At 43.9% G+C, this 20,026-nt stretch overlaps 1 long non-coding RNA gene across 1 annotated transcript; it reads right to left on the minus strand.

Moving 5' to 3' along the window:
* Positions 1 to 6,564: 6,564 nt before the first annotated feature.
* LOC128811916 (uncharacterized) lies at positions 6,565 to 19,109 on the minus strand. Its single transcript, XR_008438540.1, has 3 exons — positions 19,043 to 19,109; positions 12,782 to 12,854; positions 6,565 to 6,653 (listed from the first exon to the last, which is right to left on the minus strand). It is a non-coding gene; the product is annotated as an uncharacterized LOC128811916 (long non-coding RNA).
* Positions 19,110 to 20,026: the final 917 nt, after the last annotated feature.

Consider the following 20,026-nt stretch of genomic DNA (forward strand, 5'->3'; position numbering starts at 1 on the left):
TTGAGACTTCAGCAGTCCTCTCTCTTTCTAAATGGCTCTGTGAGCATGCACTACTCCAAATGCATACTTTGAGTCCGTGTATATGTTTATTTCTTTCCCTCTTGCCAATTCTAGGGCCCGAGTTAGAGCAATTATCTCGGCCTTCTGTGCAGAGGTATTTGTTGGCAGGGGCCCAGATGATATTACTTCCTTGCACGTTGGAACTGCCTAGCCGGCGTGCCGTTTTCCACTGATGATATAACTGCTTCCATCAGTAAACGAGACTTCTGCATTCTCGAGAGGGGTGTCCTTCGAGTCAGGGCAGCTGGAGTAGGTGGCTTCAATGGTCTCCAGGCAGTCATGTTCCACTGGTTCCCCTTGGTTTCTACTGAGGAAGGAGGCTGGATTGACAATGTTAGCCACTACTATCTCTACATCATCTTGCTCCGCTATGATAGCTTGGTATCTCAGGAGCCGTTGTGGGGAAAGCCAATGCCCACCTTTTACCTCTAGCACTGCAGACACTGTGTGAGACACTAGCACAGTTCTTTTCTGGCCTAGGGTGAATTTGTGTGCCTCTTGGATGTTCAGGACGACTGCTGCAACAGCTCTGAGGCACCCAGGCCACCCTTTAGCTGCTGTATCCAATTGCTTAGAGAAGTAAGCCCCTGCTCTCCGATATGGGCCCAGGTCCTGTGCTAGTATTCCTAAGGCGATTCCTTGCTTCTCATGGGAGAATAAAAGGAAAGGCTTACTCACGTCCGGCAATCTCAGGGCTGGAGCTGACATGAGGGCTTTTTTCAGCTGGTTGAAAGCTTGCGTAGCTTCCTTTGTCTCTTGGATGTTCCTGCTTTCAGTTGCAATCAGTTCATAGAAGGGCTTAACAAACAGTCCATAGTTACAGATCCATAACCTGCACCACCCTGTCATCCTCAGGAAAGTTCGTAGTTCCTTTACCGTCTGAGGTTTTGGGGTCTGGCATATTGCCTCCTTCCGGCTTTGGCCCAAGGTACGTTGTCTAGCACTGACTTCGTAACCCAGATAAGTTACTTTCTGTTTTACTACTTGGGCTTTTTTCTTTGATACTCGGTACCCTTGGAGCCCCAAAAAGTTCAAGAGGCTTATCGTCCAGGCCGTGCATGCTTCCCTTGTCCGTGTGGCTATCAGGATGTCATCTACGTACTCTAGCAACTTCCCTTCCTCTGGAGGGGCTTCTCAGGTCTCTAATTCTTTTGCAAGTTGTTCTCCAAACAAAGTGGGTGAGTTTTTGAATCCTTGTGGGAGTCTGGTCCATGTCAGTTGAGTTCTTCGCCCGCTCTTAGGATTTTCCCATTCAAATGCAAAAATTTTCTGGCTTCGTGGATAGGAAGGCAAAAGAAGGCATCTTTTAAATCTAAAACGGTAAACCAAGTTAGCTCGGGGGTTAAGCAAGTTAATAACGTGTAGGGATTGGCCACCAAAGGATGCAGATCCTCAGTGACCTTGTTTATGGCCCGCAGATCCTGTACTAACCGGTATGACCCATCAGGTTTACCAACTGGTAGGATAGGGGTATTAACACTTACATAACCACCCCGTGACTGACGATTGCCCTCGAAAGATCTTCATCAGCAGGATTCCATGGTGTCGTCGTGGAGTCTTCAGGACTCGTCAAGTGTTGGCAGCAGGTCCCAGGGAAAAGAGAAGAGGAAAAGGGAAAGAAAGAGAAAACGGGAAAACTAAAACAATCACAACATATTAGTAATCACAACAAATTATAATTAAACAATAAGCAAAATACAATTAGTAAATCAATAATAGTTATTTAAATAATAATCAATAGGAATCAATTAAACAATAAATTGATCAAATAATAAACCAGTATCATCAATATTAAACAGTAAAGTAATAAACCTAGTATAATCGATATTACTCAGTACAATTTTATAAACAATAAACAAAAATAATTAAAACAGCGATTAGAACAAATCATAAAAGAAAATGATGTAGAACATATCTTCTAACCTTATCATCTTCTTGTGTCTACTGTCCTGGGAACATCTCTAGTGTAAAGGATGTCGGCCAAGTGGTGTGCATTAATTATAGATGTTAATTTTGTTCATCGTTTCATCATTCTCCAATTTACAATAAGCAAGATTACTGATAAAACAAAACCAATCATAACTAAAATCAGAAGAACAACAATGGGATGACACAATTTCTTCAGGATACCGGTGGCGGTGGGTGACCACCCGAAAAGGGTATCCCACCACTTGTGCTCGGCATCACTTTTCACCCTTTCTACAACACGATGTATTTCTTGCACATGATGATGAACAGTTACCAGAGTTTTCTGTCCATTCCCCTTGATTTTTCCTAGGATCTCTATTAGATCTTGATGAAGTAATAATTGCTTTACCAGAGAAAGGTTCATCCCAATGGGAGTAGGCAGTAGCTTGTGAATCAACGTGAGATTGGATTCTAAAAGTTCATGTGAAGTAACTGGAGCTACAAAAGAAAAATCACATCCTGCAATTTTAGTAAAGTTGCAAGCACAAAAATTTGAATGATTTTTAGTAGCTACTACTGTACTTTCCATAAACACAGTATCCCAAGCGGTTCTGAAGCAGGCACACCCATTGTCTGTAGATACAAGGACTGTTTCAGAAGTCTCGTTAGGATGAATATCAAAATGACAGCTATTTTGTTCTGTCTCCAGACAAATATCTTGAGCTACAATTGCATTACCTTCACAGATAAACCCTAGTTGTTCTCAGATGGTACAGGACTCTAAATTGACAGTTTGCCATTTGTCATCAATTTGACGGGCCCATTCTCTATGTTCAGAAGGATAGAAAGTGGGTCCATCATGATTTAATCCTAGTGCAATGATAGGGAATATCAAATGCACCGAGGCATTTCTTATGGTCAACGCAAATGCTGTGGCTGTGTTTGTGTTAGGGTCATAGGTAAAATTCACTAAATTCCACCAGGATTGGAAATCTCTTTCAAAGTCAGTGGCACTGTCCCAGACTATTTTCCTCATTTCAGTGGGAAAAGTGCCTTCTTCACCTTCTCTTATAATTGAGGCAGCAACTGACTGCATCCATCATTGAGCCTGGATACGGCTAAGAGCTAAGGAAACGTTGCTTTGTGTGGCATTAAGTGCATCAATGATCAATTTGCTATTATTTACATTTATCTTTTCCCAATTTGCTAGAATGTTTGATAGCAACCACTGATGTGTTCCCAAGGCTGATAAGGACGATTGCAGTGGTTGTTGTATTTTGGTTAAATCTTTAGTTGTGGAAGCCAATTTATTCATTCATACTTCTGAATCAATACTATTTAGGATTCCCAATCCTGTTCCCACAAGACCAGTTATGTCTCTTGGCACACGGTTTTTAGGAGGCTTCCACTGTCGCAGCCAGGTTGTCCAAGCCTGAAAAGAGGTCTGCAAAAAGGGTGAACAAGCTGGTTGTATTTCTCAGATATTGTTTTGCATCAGCAATTTGACTTGTTTAAGAGACCATAACAGATTAAACAATATCTGTTGTTGGCCAGTTTTCCTGATTCTATATGGTCCAATTTCAAAAATTTTCGGGCTAAGTGTGACCAGTGGTTGGGTGGTAGGTGTCACAACATTAACATCAAGTCCTACTCCAGTATTTGAATCAATACTTTCAACTTAAAAAACAAAAACAAAAACAAAAACAAAACAAAACAAAAAAAAAGTGCTTCAGTATTTTTGGACCAAAACCAAACTACTTCTACAGTTTGTGTTCATGTGAAATTGTGCCAACAATCCTGTATGCTTGGCTGCGTACAAACCTTTTTGTGCTTCAAGAGATCCTTTCACTTTTTCTGCATGCTACCACAATTAGTTCAGACCACGGTCACTCAGCTGCTTTCTGGCCATGGGGTTGCGGTAGGATGCAGAAAAGTATTACCAGTTTTATCATGGATTAGGTGGTCTTCATGTCCCTCGGAGTTCTTCTGAGAAAGTAAACACAACAGAATTCTGCCGCCGAGAGGCAGAAAAGTTAGAATGATGGAATTATCCAGCATGTATTTGTCCAATGCTCTTTCCCTAGAGCACCAGAGGATTCCCATGCATATTTCTTCAGAGGGGGTTTTAGCACAAGTGCTACTAGTCCTATAGTAAGAGAGGTCCACCAGAACAGGTTGGCCAGGGTCATGAGCTGGATTATTAGGATCATTTGGTACAGAGCATAGGAGTCAGTGTAGATGCAGACCAAAGAGGAATTCTGTGCTTCTCGTTGAAAAACACTCCAGACAGCTATCAGCTCCCCACTGTGTGTACTACCTTCTCCCTCTGTAATCATTTGCTCACCAGAGGAAAAGTGGAGGGCTTCTGCCCTAGATTTCCATCCTTTTCCTTCCCCTTTAGCAAAAGCATCAGTAAACCAAGAGTTTGCTGATTGTTCGGGGCAGAAAGGAGGGGTTACTTTGATTACAGAGGCAGGTTTGTCCAAGCTCTCCGTTTCTTGGATTGCTAAAGTTTTTACAGCTCCTTCTGTCATTGAGAAGAAGTTACAGCAATGTTCAACCTGAGCATACCACTTTCTCACTGAGGCCCTCTGGGCCACCCCGTCAGGAGGGGGACTCCCACTAGTGACTGTCTTAATAACCTTGAAGGGGCCTCTCAATACAATTGGTTGTTTTTGTGCAATTTTTTCTACTTCTAGGAAAGCTAAGATAACCATCAACAATCCTTTTTCCCAGGTAGTGTATCTTTTCTCAGCATCTTTGGAACCACGGGAATCAAAACCAACAGGTCTTGTCGGAGCCTCAGGACCCCGCTGCCATATGTGTACTGACAGCCCTGAGGAGGCAAATGCCCATTCCACCTGGAAAGGATCTGTAGGATGGATAGGGCCCAGTGCTTGATGAGCTGTTGCTTCAAAAATCAGCAATTGCAATGCTGACTCCTGAGAAAGACTCCAATCCCATTTCACCCCTTTCCTCAACAAGTCATAAAGGGGAACAAATGGGTCGTTCCAGTGACTAGGAAATCTGTCTGGTCTTTCTACAGGAGATACAGCTGCTATCGTTTTTGGAAGGAGAATTGCTGTAGGTTTGAGTGATTCTGGAAGCCCACAAATTCAAGGGGTCATTATCTTGGGCTTCACAGGTAATTGCATCAGGGATTCAAAGCCAGGAATTCATTTCTTTTTGTGAGTCATTTGCAGGCAAGCAGCTTTGTGCACATTTTCCAAGAGCTGGTCGGGGGTACTAATTCTAGCTATGGGATCTCCCCTTTCCAAGGGGCTTGTTCCCCCGGCCCAAAAAGCTGCACGCTGTGTCAGGGACCATGTGTCACCTTTCTCTCCCGTTGTTAAGAAGACACCATGTCCCCAATACCCACTGGCTTCCTGTTCAGTGAATTGAATTTGATCACCACCAGTGAGGGACACCCGGAAAACATATTCTGTTTCTGATTCATGTGGAGGCTGTCCGTATTCCCTTTTAAGCTTAGCTAGCTCGGTGGCCGTGTTTAGTTGTGATGGTATGCGTTTGGTTGTGATGTGAGGTTCCAGATCATCATCACTGAGATAGTTCTACTCTGTTTTAATCAAGGGTCTCAAGTGATGGCAGCAATGTTCCCCACAATTACTTGCTGCTTCAAGTTCTTGATGAGGATAGATTTGTTTAATGTGAGGAGTTTCCTTCTCCTCAAGCTCTGTAGAGGAATCAGCATGATGTGATTTGTTAATATGTTCCTCTCTTAAGGCAGCTCGCAATGCATAGATCACATTTTTTTGCTTCATAGAACTGTTTTTGCAAAATTTCAACTAGATTTTGAAGGGAGTCTATTATAGCACGTTCCTCACTTCTTCGCTCGAAGCCATTTTCTATAGCTGCCATAAGACAAGCTCCCAAAACTGAGCAGAAGATAGTTTTATTTTTGCCCAGTTTGAATTTTGTTTCATGTTGTAATGAACACACTCTATCAATAACATTTTCTAAGTTCAACCAATTACTCTGTGCCCATTTTTCTCCTTCTGTAGAAGGTTTGGCATTGTGTTTGGCTAGTAGTGCATAAAATTCAGCTTTAATTTCAAGGCTAAGATTGTCACTCATTTTGTGAAGGGACCAAAACCACGACAGGGAGCTACAAACTTAAGTTCCACAAAACTACACAGCCCTCGCTGTGTCGCCCTTCGCTTCCCTGGCTGGGTGAAAGGACAATCATCTGCCTGGGAGGCTCTGCTTAGTTGCTTCAAGTTGTCCCTTCCTTCCCAGACCACATACACACAACAACAACAAAACAACAGTGTCCCCCGCCCTTTGCACTAAGGGATCCTTTATGAATTGCCAAAGACAGTATGGGTGCCTTTTCAGCTGCAACCCTTCTGTCTAGACAGAAATCCTGTCCGTGACGCCAATTTTAATGTCACGATCCGTTTCTTGCGGGGTGTCGTGATGGTTCTTTTCACCCATCCCAAAAGTGCAACAAAGGCAAACAACAAGGGACTATCAGTTAATCACAACAAATGCACCTTTAGTAGGGGCCAAAACAGTAAACGCGATAGTGGGGATCTGAAAGGAGATAAAAGGTTAGAGAGAGAACAGGGCTATGGGAATAGCTACCAACACAGGCGAGATCCTCAGTGCTCCGGACGATGGGGATCCATCTGTCGTGTCGGGGGAGTCTTCGAAGTTCTGGTCGACTCGGGCCTCCAATTATAGTCCACAGAGGAGAGAGGGGGGGAACAAGTGTAATAATGAAAGTCCATTGTAATCGCCCCGAGGGAACGGGTGAGTCCACAGAAACCACCAAAGCAAGACGAATCCAATGAAGAATAAGTCCATTTGAATCACTGAAGGGAAACAGGTCATGTCATTAGTGGTCAGACCACCAATTTCCCCTCCTCCCTATAGCAGGGGTCTCAGTCTCAGTCCTTGGGAGGAGGGTTCTCATTCTTTCTTTGTCACAGTGGTAACGAGGCAGATGAGGGGTCTTCAGTGAAGGACCGCGAGAGTCACCCCAAAAGTTCATTGGGCTTAAGAACGGAGATTAGAAGCAGGCCGCGCATCAGGCTGTCCCGTGCTGGCTCCATGTCAGGTCTTTGCCAAGTCCTTGCCAACTCCTTGCCAAGTTCTTACCAGGCCTTGTTGGGAACAGCCAGCATGACGGTTCAGTGGTCCCACCTGTGCTGTGTCCTGTTCTAAGCCGGAACTACAGTGGGGGAAGGGATTCTTTCTTGTGGCAATCGGAAGGCAGAATGGAAAATGAGGGGCTTCTGACGGGCTCTTACACCACCCCGTGACTGACGATTGCCCTCGAAAGATCTTCATCAGCAGGATTCCATGGTGTCGTCGTGGAGTCTTCAGGACTCGTCAAGTGTTGGCAGCAGGTCCCAGGGAAAAGAGAAGAGGAAAAGGGAAAGAAAGAGAAAACGGGAAAACTAAAACAATCACAACATATTAGTAATCACAACAAATTATAATTAAACAATAAGCAAAATACAATTAGTAAATCAATAATAGTTATTTAAATAATAATCAATAGGAATCAATTAAACAATAAATTGATCAAATAATAAACCAGTATCATCAATATTAAACAGTAAAGTAATAAACCTAGTATAATCGATATTACTCAGTACAATTTTATAAACAATAAACAAAAATAATTAAAACAGCGATTAGAACAAATCATAAAAGAAAATGATGTAAAACATATCTTCTAACCTTATCATCTTCTTGTGTCTACTGTCCTGGGAACATCTCTAGTGTAAAGGATGTCGGCCAAGTGGTGTGCATTAATTATAGATGTTAATTTTGTTCATCGTTTCATCATTCTCCAATTTACAATAAGCAAGATTACTGATAAAACAAAACCAATCATAACTAAAATCAGAAGAACAACAATGGGATGACACAATTTCTTCAGGATACCGGTGGCGGTGGGTGACCACCCGAAAAGGGTATCCCACCACTTGTGCTCGGCATCACTTTTCACCCTTTCTACAACACGATGTATTTCTTGCACATGATGATGAACAGTTACCAGAGTTTTCTGTCCATTCCCCTTGATTTTTCCTAGGATCTCTATTAGATCTTGATGAAGTAATAATTGCTTTACCAGAGAAAGGTTCATCCCAATGGCAGTAGGCAGTAGCTTGTGAATCAACGTGAGATTGGATTCTAAAAGTTCATGTGAAGTAACTGGAGCTACAAAAGAGAAATCACATCCTGCAATTTTAGTAAAGTTGCAAGCACAAAAATGTGAATGATTTTTAGTAGCTACTACTGTACTTTCTATAAACACAGTATCCCAAGCGGTTCTGAAGCAGGCACACCCATTGTCTGTAGATACAAGGACTGTTTCAGAAGTCTCGTTAGGATGAATATCAAAATGACAGCTATTTTGTTCTGTCTCCAGACAAATATCTTGAGCTACAATTGCATTACCTTCACAGATAAACCCTAGTTGTTCTCAGATGGTACAGGACTCTAAATTGACAGTTTGCCATTTGTCATCAATTTGACGGGCCCATTCTCTATGTTCAGAAGGATAGAAAGTGGGTCCATCATGATTTAATCCTAGTGCAATGATAGGGAATATCAAATGCACCGAGGCATTTCTTATGGTCAACGCAAATGCTGTGGCTGTGTTTGTGTTAGGGTCATAGGTAAAATTCACTAAATTCCACCAGGATTGGAAATCTCTTTCAAAGTCAGTGGCACTGTCCCAGACTATTTTCCTCATTTCAGTGGGAAAAGTGCCTTCTTCACCTTCTCTTATAATTGAGGCAGCAACTGACTGCATCCATCATTGAGCCTGGATACGGCTAAGAGCTAAGGAAACGTTGCTTTGTGTGGCATTAAGTGCATCAATGATCAATTTGCTATTATTTACATTTATCTTTTCCCAATTTGCTAGAATGTTTGATAGCAACCACTGATGTGTTCCCAAGGCTGATAAGGACGATTGCAGTGGTTGTTGTATTTTGGTTAAATCTTTAGTTGTGGAAGCCAATTTATTCATTCATACTTCTGAATCAATACTATTTAGGATTCCCAATCCTGTTCCCACAAGACCAGTTATGTCTCTTGGCACGCGGTTTTTAGGAGGCTTCCACTGTCGCAGCCAGGTTGTCCAAGCCTGAAAAGAGGTCTGCAAAAAGGGTGAACAAGCTGGTTGTATTTCTCAGATATTGTTTTGCATCAGCAATTTGACTTGTTTAAGAGACCATAACAGATTAAACAATATCTGTTGTTGGCCAGTTTTCCTGATTCTATATGGTCCAATTTCAAAAATTTTCGGGCTAAGTGTGACCAGTGGTTGGGTGGTAGGTGTCACAACATTAACATCAAGTCCTACTCCAGTATTTGAATCAATACTTTCAACTTAAAAAACAAAAACAAAAACAAAAACAAAACAAAACAAAAAAAAAGTGCTTCAGTATTTTTGGACCAAAACCAAACTACTTCTACAGTTTGTGTTCATGTGAAATTGTGCCAACAATCCTGTATGCTTGGCTGCGTACAAACCTTTTTGTGCTTCAAGAGATCCTTTCACTTTTTCTGCATGCTACCACAATTAGTTCAGACCACGGTCACTCAGCTGCTTTCTGGCCATGGGGTTGCGGTAGGATGCAGAAAAGTATTACCAGTTTTATCATGGATTAGGTGGTCTTCATGTCCCTCGGAGTTCTTCTGAGAAAGTAAACACAACAGAATTCTGCCGCCGAGAGGCAGAAAAGTTAGAATGATGGAATTATCCAGCATGTATTTGTCCAATGCTCTTTCCCTAGAGCACCAGAGGATTCCCATGCATATTTCTTCAGAGGGGGTTTTAGCACAAGTGCTACTAGTCCTATAGTAAGAGAGGTCCACCAGAACAGGTTGGCCAGGGTCATGAGCTGGATTATTAGGATCATTTGGTACAGAGCATAGGAGTCAGTGTAGATGCAGACCAAAGAGGAATTCTGTGCTTCTCGTTGAAAAATACTCCAGACAGCTATCAGCTCCCCACTGTGTGTACTACCTTCTCCCTCTGTAATCATTTGCTCACCAGAGGAAAAGTGGAGGGCTTCTGCCCTAGATTTCCATCCTTTTCCTTCCCCTTTAGCAAAAGCATCAGTAAACCAAGAGTTTGCTGATTGTTCGGGGCAGAAAGGAGGGGTTACTTTGATTACAGAGGCAGGTTTGTCCAAGCTCTCCGTTTCTTGGATTGCTAAAGTTTTTACAGCTCCTTCTGTCATTGAGAAGAAGTTACAGTAATGTTCAACCTGAGCATACCACTTTCTCACTGAGGCCCTCTGGGCCACCCCGTCAGGAGGGGGACTCCCACTAGTGACTGTCTTAATAACCTTGAAGGGGCCTCTCAATACAATTGGTTGTTTTTGTGCAATTTTTTCTACTTCTAGGAAAGCTAAGATAACCATCAACAATCCTTTTTCCCAGGTAGTGTATCTTTTCTCAGCATCTTTGGAACCACGGGAATCAAAACCAACAGGTCTTGTCGGAGCCTCAGGACCCCGCTGCCATATGTGTACTGACAGCCCTGAGGAGGCAAATGCCCATTCCACCTGGAAAGGATCTGTAGGATGGATAGGGCCCAGTGCTTGATGAGCTGTTGCTTCAAAAATCAGCAATTGCAATGCTGACTCCTGAGAAAGACTCCAATCCCATTTCACCCCTTTCCTCAACAAGTCATAAAGGGGAACAAATGGGTCGTTCCAGTGACTAGGAAATCTGTCTGGTCTTTCTACAGGAGATACAGCTGCTATCGTTTTTGGAAGGAGAATTGCTGTAGGTTTGAGTGATTCTGGAAGCCCACAAATTCAAGGGGTCATTATCTTGGGCTTCACAGGTAATTGCATCAGGGATTCAAAGCCAGGAATTCATTTCTTTTTGTGAGTCATTTGCAGGCAAGCAGCTTTGTGCACATTTTCCAAGAGCTGGTCGGGGGTACTAATTCTAGCTATGGGATCTCCCCTTTCCAAGGGGCTTGTTCCCCCGGCCCAAAAAGCTGCACGCTGTGTCAGGGACCATGTGTCACCTTTCTCTCCTGTTGTTAAGAAGACACCATGTCCCCAATACCCACTGGCTTCCTGTTCAGTGAATTGAATTTGATCACCACCAGTGAGGGACACCCGGAAAACATATTCTGTTTCTGATTCATGTGGAGGCTGTCCGTATTCCCTTTTAAGCTTAGCTAGCTCGGTGGCCGTGTTTAGTTGTGATGGTATGCGTTTGGTTGTGATGTGAGGTTCCAGATCATCATCACTGAGATAGTTCTACTCTGTTTTAATCAAGGGTCTCAAGTGATGGCAGCAATGTTCCCCACAATTACTTGCTGCTTCAAGTTCTTGATGAGGATAGATTTGTTTAATGTGAGGAGTTTCCTTCTCCTCAAGCTCTGTAGAGGAATCAGCATGATGTGATTTGTTAATATGTTCCTCTGTTAAGGCAGCTCGCAATGCATAGATCACATTTTTTTGCTTCATAGAACTGTTTTTGCAAAATTTCAACTAGATTTTGAAGGGAGTCTATTATAGCATGTTCCTCACTTCTTCGCTCGAAGCCATTTTCTATAGCTGCCATAAGACAAGCTCCCAAAACTGAGCAGAAGATAGTTTTATTTTTGCCCAGTTTGAATTTTGTTTCATGTTGTAATGAACACACTCTATCAATAACATTTTCTAAGTTCAACCAATTACTCTGTGCCCATTTTTCTCCTTCTGTAGAAGGTTTGGCATTGTGTTTGGCTAGTAGTGCATAAAATTCAGCTTTAATTTCAAGGCTAAGATTGTCACTCATTTTGTGAAGGGACCAAAACCACGACAGGGAGCTACAAACTTAAGTTCCACAAAACTACACAGCCCTCGCTGTGTCGCCCTTCGCTTCCCTGGCTGGGTGAAAGGACAATCATCTGCCTGGGAGGCTCTGCTTAGTTGCTTCAAGTTGTCCCTTCCTTCCCAGACCACATACACACAACAACAACAAAACAACAGTGTCCCGCCCTTTGCACTAAGGGATCCTTTATGAATTGCCAAAGACAGTATGGGTGCCTTTTCAGCTGCAACCCTTCTGTCTAGACAGAAATCCTGTCCGTGACGCCAATTTTAATGTCACGATCCGTTTCTTGCGGGGTGTCGTGATGGTTCTTTTCACCCATCCCAAAAGTGCAACAAAGGCAAACAACAAGGGACTATCAGTTAATCACAACAAATGCACCTTTAGTAGGGGCCAAAACAGTAAACGCCATAGTGGGGATCTGAAAGGAGATAAAAGGTTAGAGAGAGAAGAGGGCTATGGGAATAGCTACCAACACAGGCGAGATCCTCAGTGCTCCGGACGATGGGGATCCGTCTGTCGTGTCGGGGGAGTCTTCGAAGTTCTGGCCGACTCGGGGCTCCAATTATAGTCCACAGAGGAGAGAGGGGGGGAACAAGTGTAATAATGAAAGTCCATTGTAATCGCCCCGAGGGAACGGGTGAGTCCACAGAAACCACCAAAGCAAGACGAATCCAATGAAGAATAAGTCCATTTGAATCACTGAAGGGAAACAGGTCATGTCATTAGTGGTCAGACCACCAATTTCCCCTCCTCCCTATAGCAGGGGTCTCAGTCTCAGTCCTTGGGAGGAGGGTTCTCATTCTTTCTTTGTCACAGTGGTAACGAGGCAGATGAGGGGTCTTCAATGAAGGACCGCGAGAGTCACCCCAAAAGTTCATTGGGCTTAAGAACGGAGATTAGAAGCAGGCCGCGCATCAGGCTGTCCCGTGCTGGCTCCATGTCAGGTCTTTGCCAAGTCCTTGCCAACTCCTTGCCAAGTTCTTACCAGGCCTTGTTGGGAACAGCCAGCATGACGGTTCAGTGGTTCCACCTGTGCTGTGTCCTGTTCTAAGCCGGAACTACAGTGGGGGAAGGGATTCTTTCTTGTGGCAATCGGAAGGCAGAATGGAAAATGAGGGGCTTCTGACGGGCTCTTACAGCCTCTCATTCACACACATTCATCCCCCCTTTATTCGCCCTGTAATGCAAAGGATCTCCCAGTTGCCGAGCCGTGGGGGCTTTTAGCCGCTCGGCACGAAGCTCGGGTAGCTGGTACATCTGAGGGTCCACCAGAAGAACGGGAGGGACACTCGGGCTGCTGAAATCCTGCTCGTTGATTGAAGGGTCGCAGAAGGGGCAAACAGGGAGACAACGAAGCAGTAGGGAGGCAGATTCCGAGAGCCCCGAAGGGCGGGGTGAGGATTCTTTTACTGCGTAGGGGTAGGAGGGTTTAGCATTCGAGGGTACAATCGGGAGAAGGCTAAAGGGAGGGGAAATATAACATTAACCAGTGGGGAAAAGGGAAAGGAGTGTTCTTGGTGGAAGAACCAAAGGGAAAACGTGGAACAGAGAAGATTCTAGGCTAAGGGGCAGACTTGAACAACAACTGACAGGACAGGGGGAGGGTACAATTCTCTTACGAAAGGGGGTGGAGAACTCATACAACTGCTGTTTCCCATGGCAACCCTAGACTGCCTTCCCCAACCCCTCCCCCTGCACCAGTGACAGCTTTTAACACTGAAGGGCAGTGCTATTGTAAAACAAACACTTAACTCTTAGCCCAGCCGGGCTCGCTGGCTACTTTTGCAAGCTTTTTACCAACTAGCGATGCTTGTAAGCGGTGCTTGTAACTCCTAGCTTGTACCACGCTCCCACTAGCTGCGCTATCAGCTAGCGGCGTTCAAAGCAGCTCCTCAAACCGTGGCTTGTGCCCGCGCGCCCGCTGCGCTATCAGCTGGGCCGCGCCTAAAGCACCTTTGCAAGCCCCGACTGAAACGATACGCGGAAGAAATCAATAGACTCCATAACCTGGGGTAGTTATGAAGTGGGTACGTATGTCAGCGCCCGGCACAAGTGAGATAGCTCTCCAAAACTTGTGCCCCGAGCCTCAGTCTGACCCACACTTTTATTCTTAAAGACGTTCCATATGCAATACATTGCACAACTTTTTCATGCATATTCCACCCCTGGCCCCGCCTGTCCTCGCTTCTCATGCGAAGTAAGTCCACGCCCTTCTGGGCATGCGTGGTTTGCTGTGGTGGTCGTACGGGGGTCTCTTGGTGGTCCTGAGGCTGAAGATTGTGGTCTTCCTCATGATTGAACTTTTGAACTTTTCCTCTCTGCGCGTGCGCTTTTGGTCCTTTGGTGCTTATCTGAGTACGTCTGTCAGTCTTGATAGGCTTGGAGACAGAGGAGCTTCTTTATCTGGGTTCTTTCCTTCTTCTGGTATTGTTCTCTATGCAAGAAGCTTCAGAAATTTGCATTTTCCTATGCCCTTTGTACTAGGCAGAGGTTTCTGAAGTAAAAGGTTGAAAATTCAACAGATAACTCTACAAGCTAAATTAGAAATGCTTCATTCATTTTGTTAACCTAACTCTAAAAATCTCTGCTTCAGTCCCCCCTTTTCTTAAAATAGATTAAATTCTTTTACTACAGGGGTCTTGATTTAAATTCTGATCTACTATCATGACCGTCCTCTTTCAGTAAGATTCTAGGAGTTCTAGAGAGTGATGTCAGACTGGCCATGTGTTTTAACATCCTCGAATTCTACATGAGTGTTAAAGTAGACATCATTAAACTTACAGTAACTAAAATTAATAGGATTATAATTGGGTGACATAAAGTCTTCTAAACAGTGTATTTCACTAGTTATGACTTGTGTTTATTAGCTAGTGATTGGTGCTGGATACACCAAGTTAAGAGACTTAACATACAGGAGGTTAGTGACATGTCTTGGGTAGACATTCTCTTTCGCACCCCATATGGTTTTTCATAAAGCAATTCAAAGTGGTTTAGCTTTTCTTTACTCTTGGGTTTGGTTCGGATCTGCAGTAGTGCTAATGGGAGGGATTGAGTCCATGACAAATTAGCTTCTTGTCCCAATTGTACAATTTGTTGTTTGATCAAATGATTCATTTTTTTTACCTGACCACTTGATTGTGGGTTATATGGGGTGCGAAGTTCTCAGTCTATGTTCAAGTATTGGCTAACTTGTTGCACGAATTTTACAATAAAATGTGGTCCTCTATTTGAGGAGATTGTGGCCAGGACTCTAAAGCGTGGTATGTTTTCTTGTACCAATACCTTAGTTACTTCTTGAGCTTTAGAAGTCCTGGTGGGGAATGCTTCTGGCCATCCTGAAAAGGTATCTGTTAGCACCAGGAAAAACTTATACCCCCCTTTTCTTGGCAATTCTGTACAATCAATCTGCCATTGCTGCTCCGGCCCATGACCCTTCCTCATCTGGCTAAGCTTTGGTTTGGGAGTATTTTTGGGGTTGGTCTGGAGGCAAAGGTCACATTGTCGAGTTGTAAATGTCTAGTTATGCTAGAGCATCAATACCCCAATGGTTTTCTGGTGTTCTTCCTTTATTAGGGACCATCATAAATAGGAGGGTAGAACTAATTTTCCTTCTATGGTGGCCCATCCCTCTTGGTTATAGTCTCCTTTTTGCTCATAGATTAATTTTTTTTCTGGTTTGTTGTATCTTGGCTTACCTTTAGGGGAAATTTGCCCGTCTTGCTGCTTCTTTTGCTTCCCTATCTGCCAGCTCGTTTCCTTCTTCCAATTCAGAGTTGATCTTCTGATGTGCCTTAATGTGCATGATCGCTACTTTCTCTGGCAACTGGACTGCTGCTAGAAGTGGCAGTACTTCTGATGCATCTTTAATATTTTTCCCTTGAGACTTCAGCAGTCCTCTCTCTTTCTAAATGGCTCTGTGAGCATGCACTACTCCAAATGCATACTTCGAGTCCGTGTATATGTTTATTTCTTTCCCTCTTGCCAATTCTAGGGCCCGAGTTAGAGCAATTATCTCGGCCTTCTGTGCAGAGGTATTTGTTGGCAGGGGCCCAGATGATATTACTTCCTTGCACGTTGGAACTGCCTAGCCGGCGTGCCGTTTTCCACTGATGATATAACTGCTTCCATCAGTAAACGAGACTTCTGCATTCTCGAGAGGGGTGTCCTTCGAGTCAGGGCAGCTGGAGTAGGTGGCTTCAATGGTCTCCAGGCAGTCATGTTCCACTGGTTCCCCTTGGTTTCTACTGAGGAAGGAGGCTGGATTGACAATGTTAGCCACTACTATCTCTACATCATCTTGCTCCGCTATGATAGCTTGGTATCTCAGGAGCCGTTGTGGGGAAAGCCAATGCCCACCTTTTACCTCTAGCACTGCAGACACTGTGTGAGACACTAGCACAGTTCTTTTCTGGCCTAGGGTGAATTTGTGTGCCTCTTGGATGTTCAGGACGACTGCTGCAACAGCTCTGAGGCACCCAGGCCACCCTTTAGCTGCTGTATCCAATTGCTTAGAGAAGTAAGCCACTGCTCTCCGATATGGGCCCAGGTCCTGTGCTAGTATTCCTAAGGCGATTCCTTGCTTCTCATGGGAGAATAAAAGGAAAGGCTTACTCACGTCCGGCAATCTCAGGGCTGGAGCTGACATGAGGGCTTTTTTCAGCTGGTTGAAAGCTTGCGTAGCTTCCTTTGTCTCTTGGATGTTCCTGCTTTCAGTTGCAATCAGTTCATAGAAGGGCTTAACAAACAGTCCATAGTTACAGATCCATAACCTGCACCACCCTGTCATCCTCAGGAAAGTTCGTAGTTCCTTTACCGTCTGAGGTTTTGGGGTCTGGCATATTGCCTCCTTCCGGCTTTGGCCCAAGGTACGTTGTCTAGCACTGACTTCCTAACCCAGATAAGTTACTTTCTGTTTTACTACTTGGGCTTTTTTCTTTGATACTCGGTACCCTTGGAGCCCCAAAAAGTTCAAGAGGCTTATCGTCCAGGCCGTGCATGCTTCCCTTGTCCGTGTGGCTATCAGGATGTCATCTACGTACTCTAGCAACTTCCCTTCCTCTGGAGGGGCTTCTCAGGTCTCTAATTCTTTTGCAAGTTGTTCTCCAAACAAAGTGGGTGAGTTTTTGAATCCTTGTGGGAGTCTGGTCCATGTCAGTTGAGTTCTTGGCCCGCTCTTAGGATTTTCCCATTCAAATGCAAAAATTTTCTGGCTTCGTGGATAGGAAGGCAAAAGAAGGCATCTTTTAAATCTAAAACGGTAAACCAAGTTAGCTCGGGGGTTAAGCAAGTTAATAACGTGTAGGGATTGGCCACCACAGGATACAGATCCTCCGTGACCTTGTTTATGGCCCGCAGATCCTGTACTAACCGGTATGACCCATCAGGTTTACCAACTGGTAGGATAGGGGTATTAACACTTACATAACATAAGTTGGAACAAGGTATTATAGACAATATCATGGTCATCAATGGAAGCAATATTTGATGGAACTTTTTCAGTTCTGAGGGTTCGTAACTTGTGTTTGTCGGTGACAGCAGGGAAGCACAGTGAGGCTGCTTAACAGGGCAGGATGCATACATATACTTTCCTTCGTCTACATTCACTTAACTTTATTTTACTTACTCTTACACATAACAAAACAACCACAACAACAAGGTACCTTTTCTTTTTCAACACACCTATTACACTTGTAGGTGTCCCTGGCTAGTCCCAGTGTTCTTGGATACCCCTCAATCTAGCTGTGTGGTTCCCAACTCTAGATCCTGTCAGACTTCTCTTCAAACTGGCAAAATTTTTACTCAATCTTGGCTGCTCTCAACAACCCAGCAAACTTAATTCTGGGTGCTCTTGGAATGTTAATCCCTCAACCCAGCAGGTTTGACTTAACCCTGGATGCTCTTGGAACATTAATCCCTCAATCCAGCAGGTTTGAATCAACCCTGGATGCTCTTGGAACATTAATCCCTCAATCCAGCAGGTTTGAATCAACCCTGGATGCTCTTGGAATATTAATCCCTCAATCCAGCAGGTTTGATCTTGGATGTTCTCGGGCATTCTTATCCCTCAATCCAGCAGAATTTTTAGGGGCCCCTCCTACACATTTTACCTTTTATTTTTCCCCAATAGATTATGCCAAGAAAACCCTCTTTTTACCTTTTCATTAATTTTTTTTTCTAATTAATTACCTTTTACTCCCCCCCCCCCCCCCACTAAGGGGTCCCACTCTTTCTCTGAGACCCAGTCGCAGGGGGGGTTCTCTCACTCTTTTTATTACTCGCTTCGTCTCTTTACTGGCCGCTTTTCTCGCGAAAAAGACGGAAACGCAGCATGGGAGACTGCCGCTCTCGCTTAGCAGGTCTGGGGTAACCAGCCCGCCTCTGTCACGATCCGCTTCTTCCGGGGTGTCGTGATGGTTCTTTTCACCCATCCCAAAAGTGCAACAAAGGCAAACAACAAGGGACTATCAGTTAATCACAACAAATGCACCTTTAGTAGGGGCCAAAACAGTAAACGCCATAGTGGGGATCTGAAAGGAGATAAAAGGTTAGAGAGAGAAGAGGGATATGGGAATAGCTACCAACACAGGCGAGATCCTCAGTGCTCCGGACGATGGGGATCCGTCTGTCGTGTCGGGGGAGTCTTCGAAGTTCTGGTCGACTCGGGCCTCCAATTATAGTCCACAGAGGAGAGAGGGGGGGAACAAGTGTAATAATGAAAGTCCATTGTAATCGCCCCGAGGGAACGGGTGAGTCCACAGAAACCACCAAAGCAAGACGAATCCAATGAAGAATAAGTCCATTTGAATCACTGAAGGGAAACAGGTCATGTCATTAGTGGTCAGACCACCAATTTCCCCTCCTCCCTATAGCAGGGGTCTCAGTCTCAGTCCTTGGGAGGAGGGTTCTCATTCTTTCTTTGTCACAGTGGTAACGAGGCAGATGAGGGGTCTTCAGTGAAGGACCGCGAGAGTCACCCCAAAAGTTCATTGGGCTTAAGAACGGAGATTAGAAGCAGGCCGCGCATCAGGCTGTCCCGTGCTGGCTCCATGTCAGGTCTTTGCCAAGTCCTTGCCAACTCCTTGCCAAGTTCTTACCAGGCCTTGTTGGGAACAGCCAGCATGACGGTTCAGTGGTCCCACCTGTGCTGTGTCCTGTTCTAAGCCGGAACTACAGTGGGGGAAGGGATTCTTTCTTGTGGCAATCGGAAGGCAGAATGGAAAATGAGGGGCTTCTGACGGGCTCTTACACCACCCCGTGACTGACGATTGCCCTCGAAAGATCTTCATCAGCAGGATTCCATGGTGTCGTCGTGGAGTCTTCAGGACTCGTCAAGTGTTGGCAGCAGGTCCCAGGGAAAAGAGAAGAGGAAAAGGGAAAGAAAGCGAAAACGGGAAAACTAAAACAATCACAACATATTAGTAATCACAACAAATTATAATTAAACAATAAGCAAAATACAATTAGTAAATCAATAATAGTTATTTAAATAATAATCAATATGAATCAATTAAACAATAAATTGATCAAATAATAAACCAGTATCATCAATATTAAACAGTAAAGTAATAAACCTAGTATAATCGATATTACTCAGTACAATTTTATAAACAATAAACAAAAATAATTAAAACAGCGATTAGAACAAATCATAAAAGAAAATGATGTAAAACATATCTTCTAACCTTATCATCTTCTTGTGTCTACTGTCCTGGGAACATCTCTAGTGTAAAGGATGTCGGCCAAGTGGTGTGCATTAATTATAGATGTTAATTTTGTTCATCGTTTCATCATTCTCCAATTTACAATAAGCAAGATTACTGATAAAACAAAACCAATCATAACTAAAATCAGAAGAACAACAATGGGATGACACAATTTCTTCAGGATACCGGTGGCGGTGGGTGACCACCCGAAAAGGGTATCCCACCACTTGTGCTCGGCATCACTTTTCACCCTTTCTACAACACGATGTATTTCTTGCACATGATGATGAACAGTTGCCAGAGTTTTCTGTCCATTCCCCTTGATTTTTCCTAGGATCTCTATTAGATCTTGATGAAGTAATAATTGCTTTACCAGAGAAAGGTTCATCCCAATGGCAGTAGGCAGTAGCTTGTGAATCAACGTGAGATTGGATTCTAAAAGTTCATGTGAAGTAACTGGAGCTACAAAAGAAAAATCACATCCTGCAATTTTAGTAAAGTTGCAAGCACAAAAATGTGAATGATTT

Source organism: Vidua macroura, chromosome 10 (assembly GCF_024509145.1).
Source record: "Vidua macroura isolate BioBank_ID:100142 chromosome 10, ASM2450914v1, whole genome shotgun sequence".
Classification (NCBI taxonomy): domain Eukaryota; kingdom Metazoa; phylum Chordata; class Aves; order Passeriformes; family Viduidae; genus Vidua; species Vidua macroura.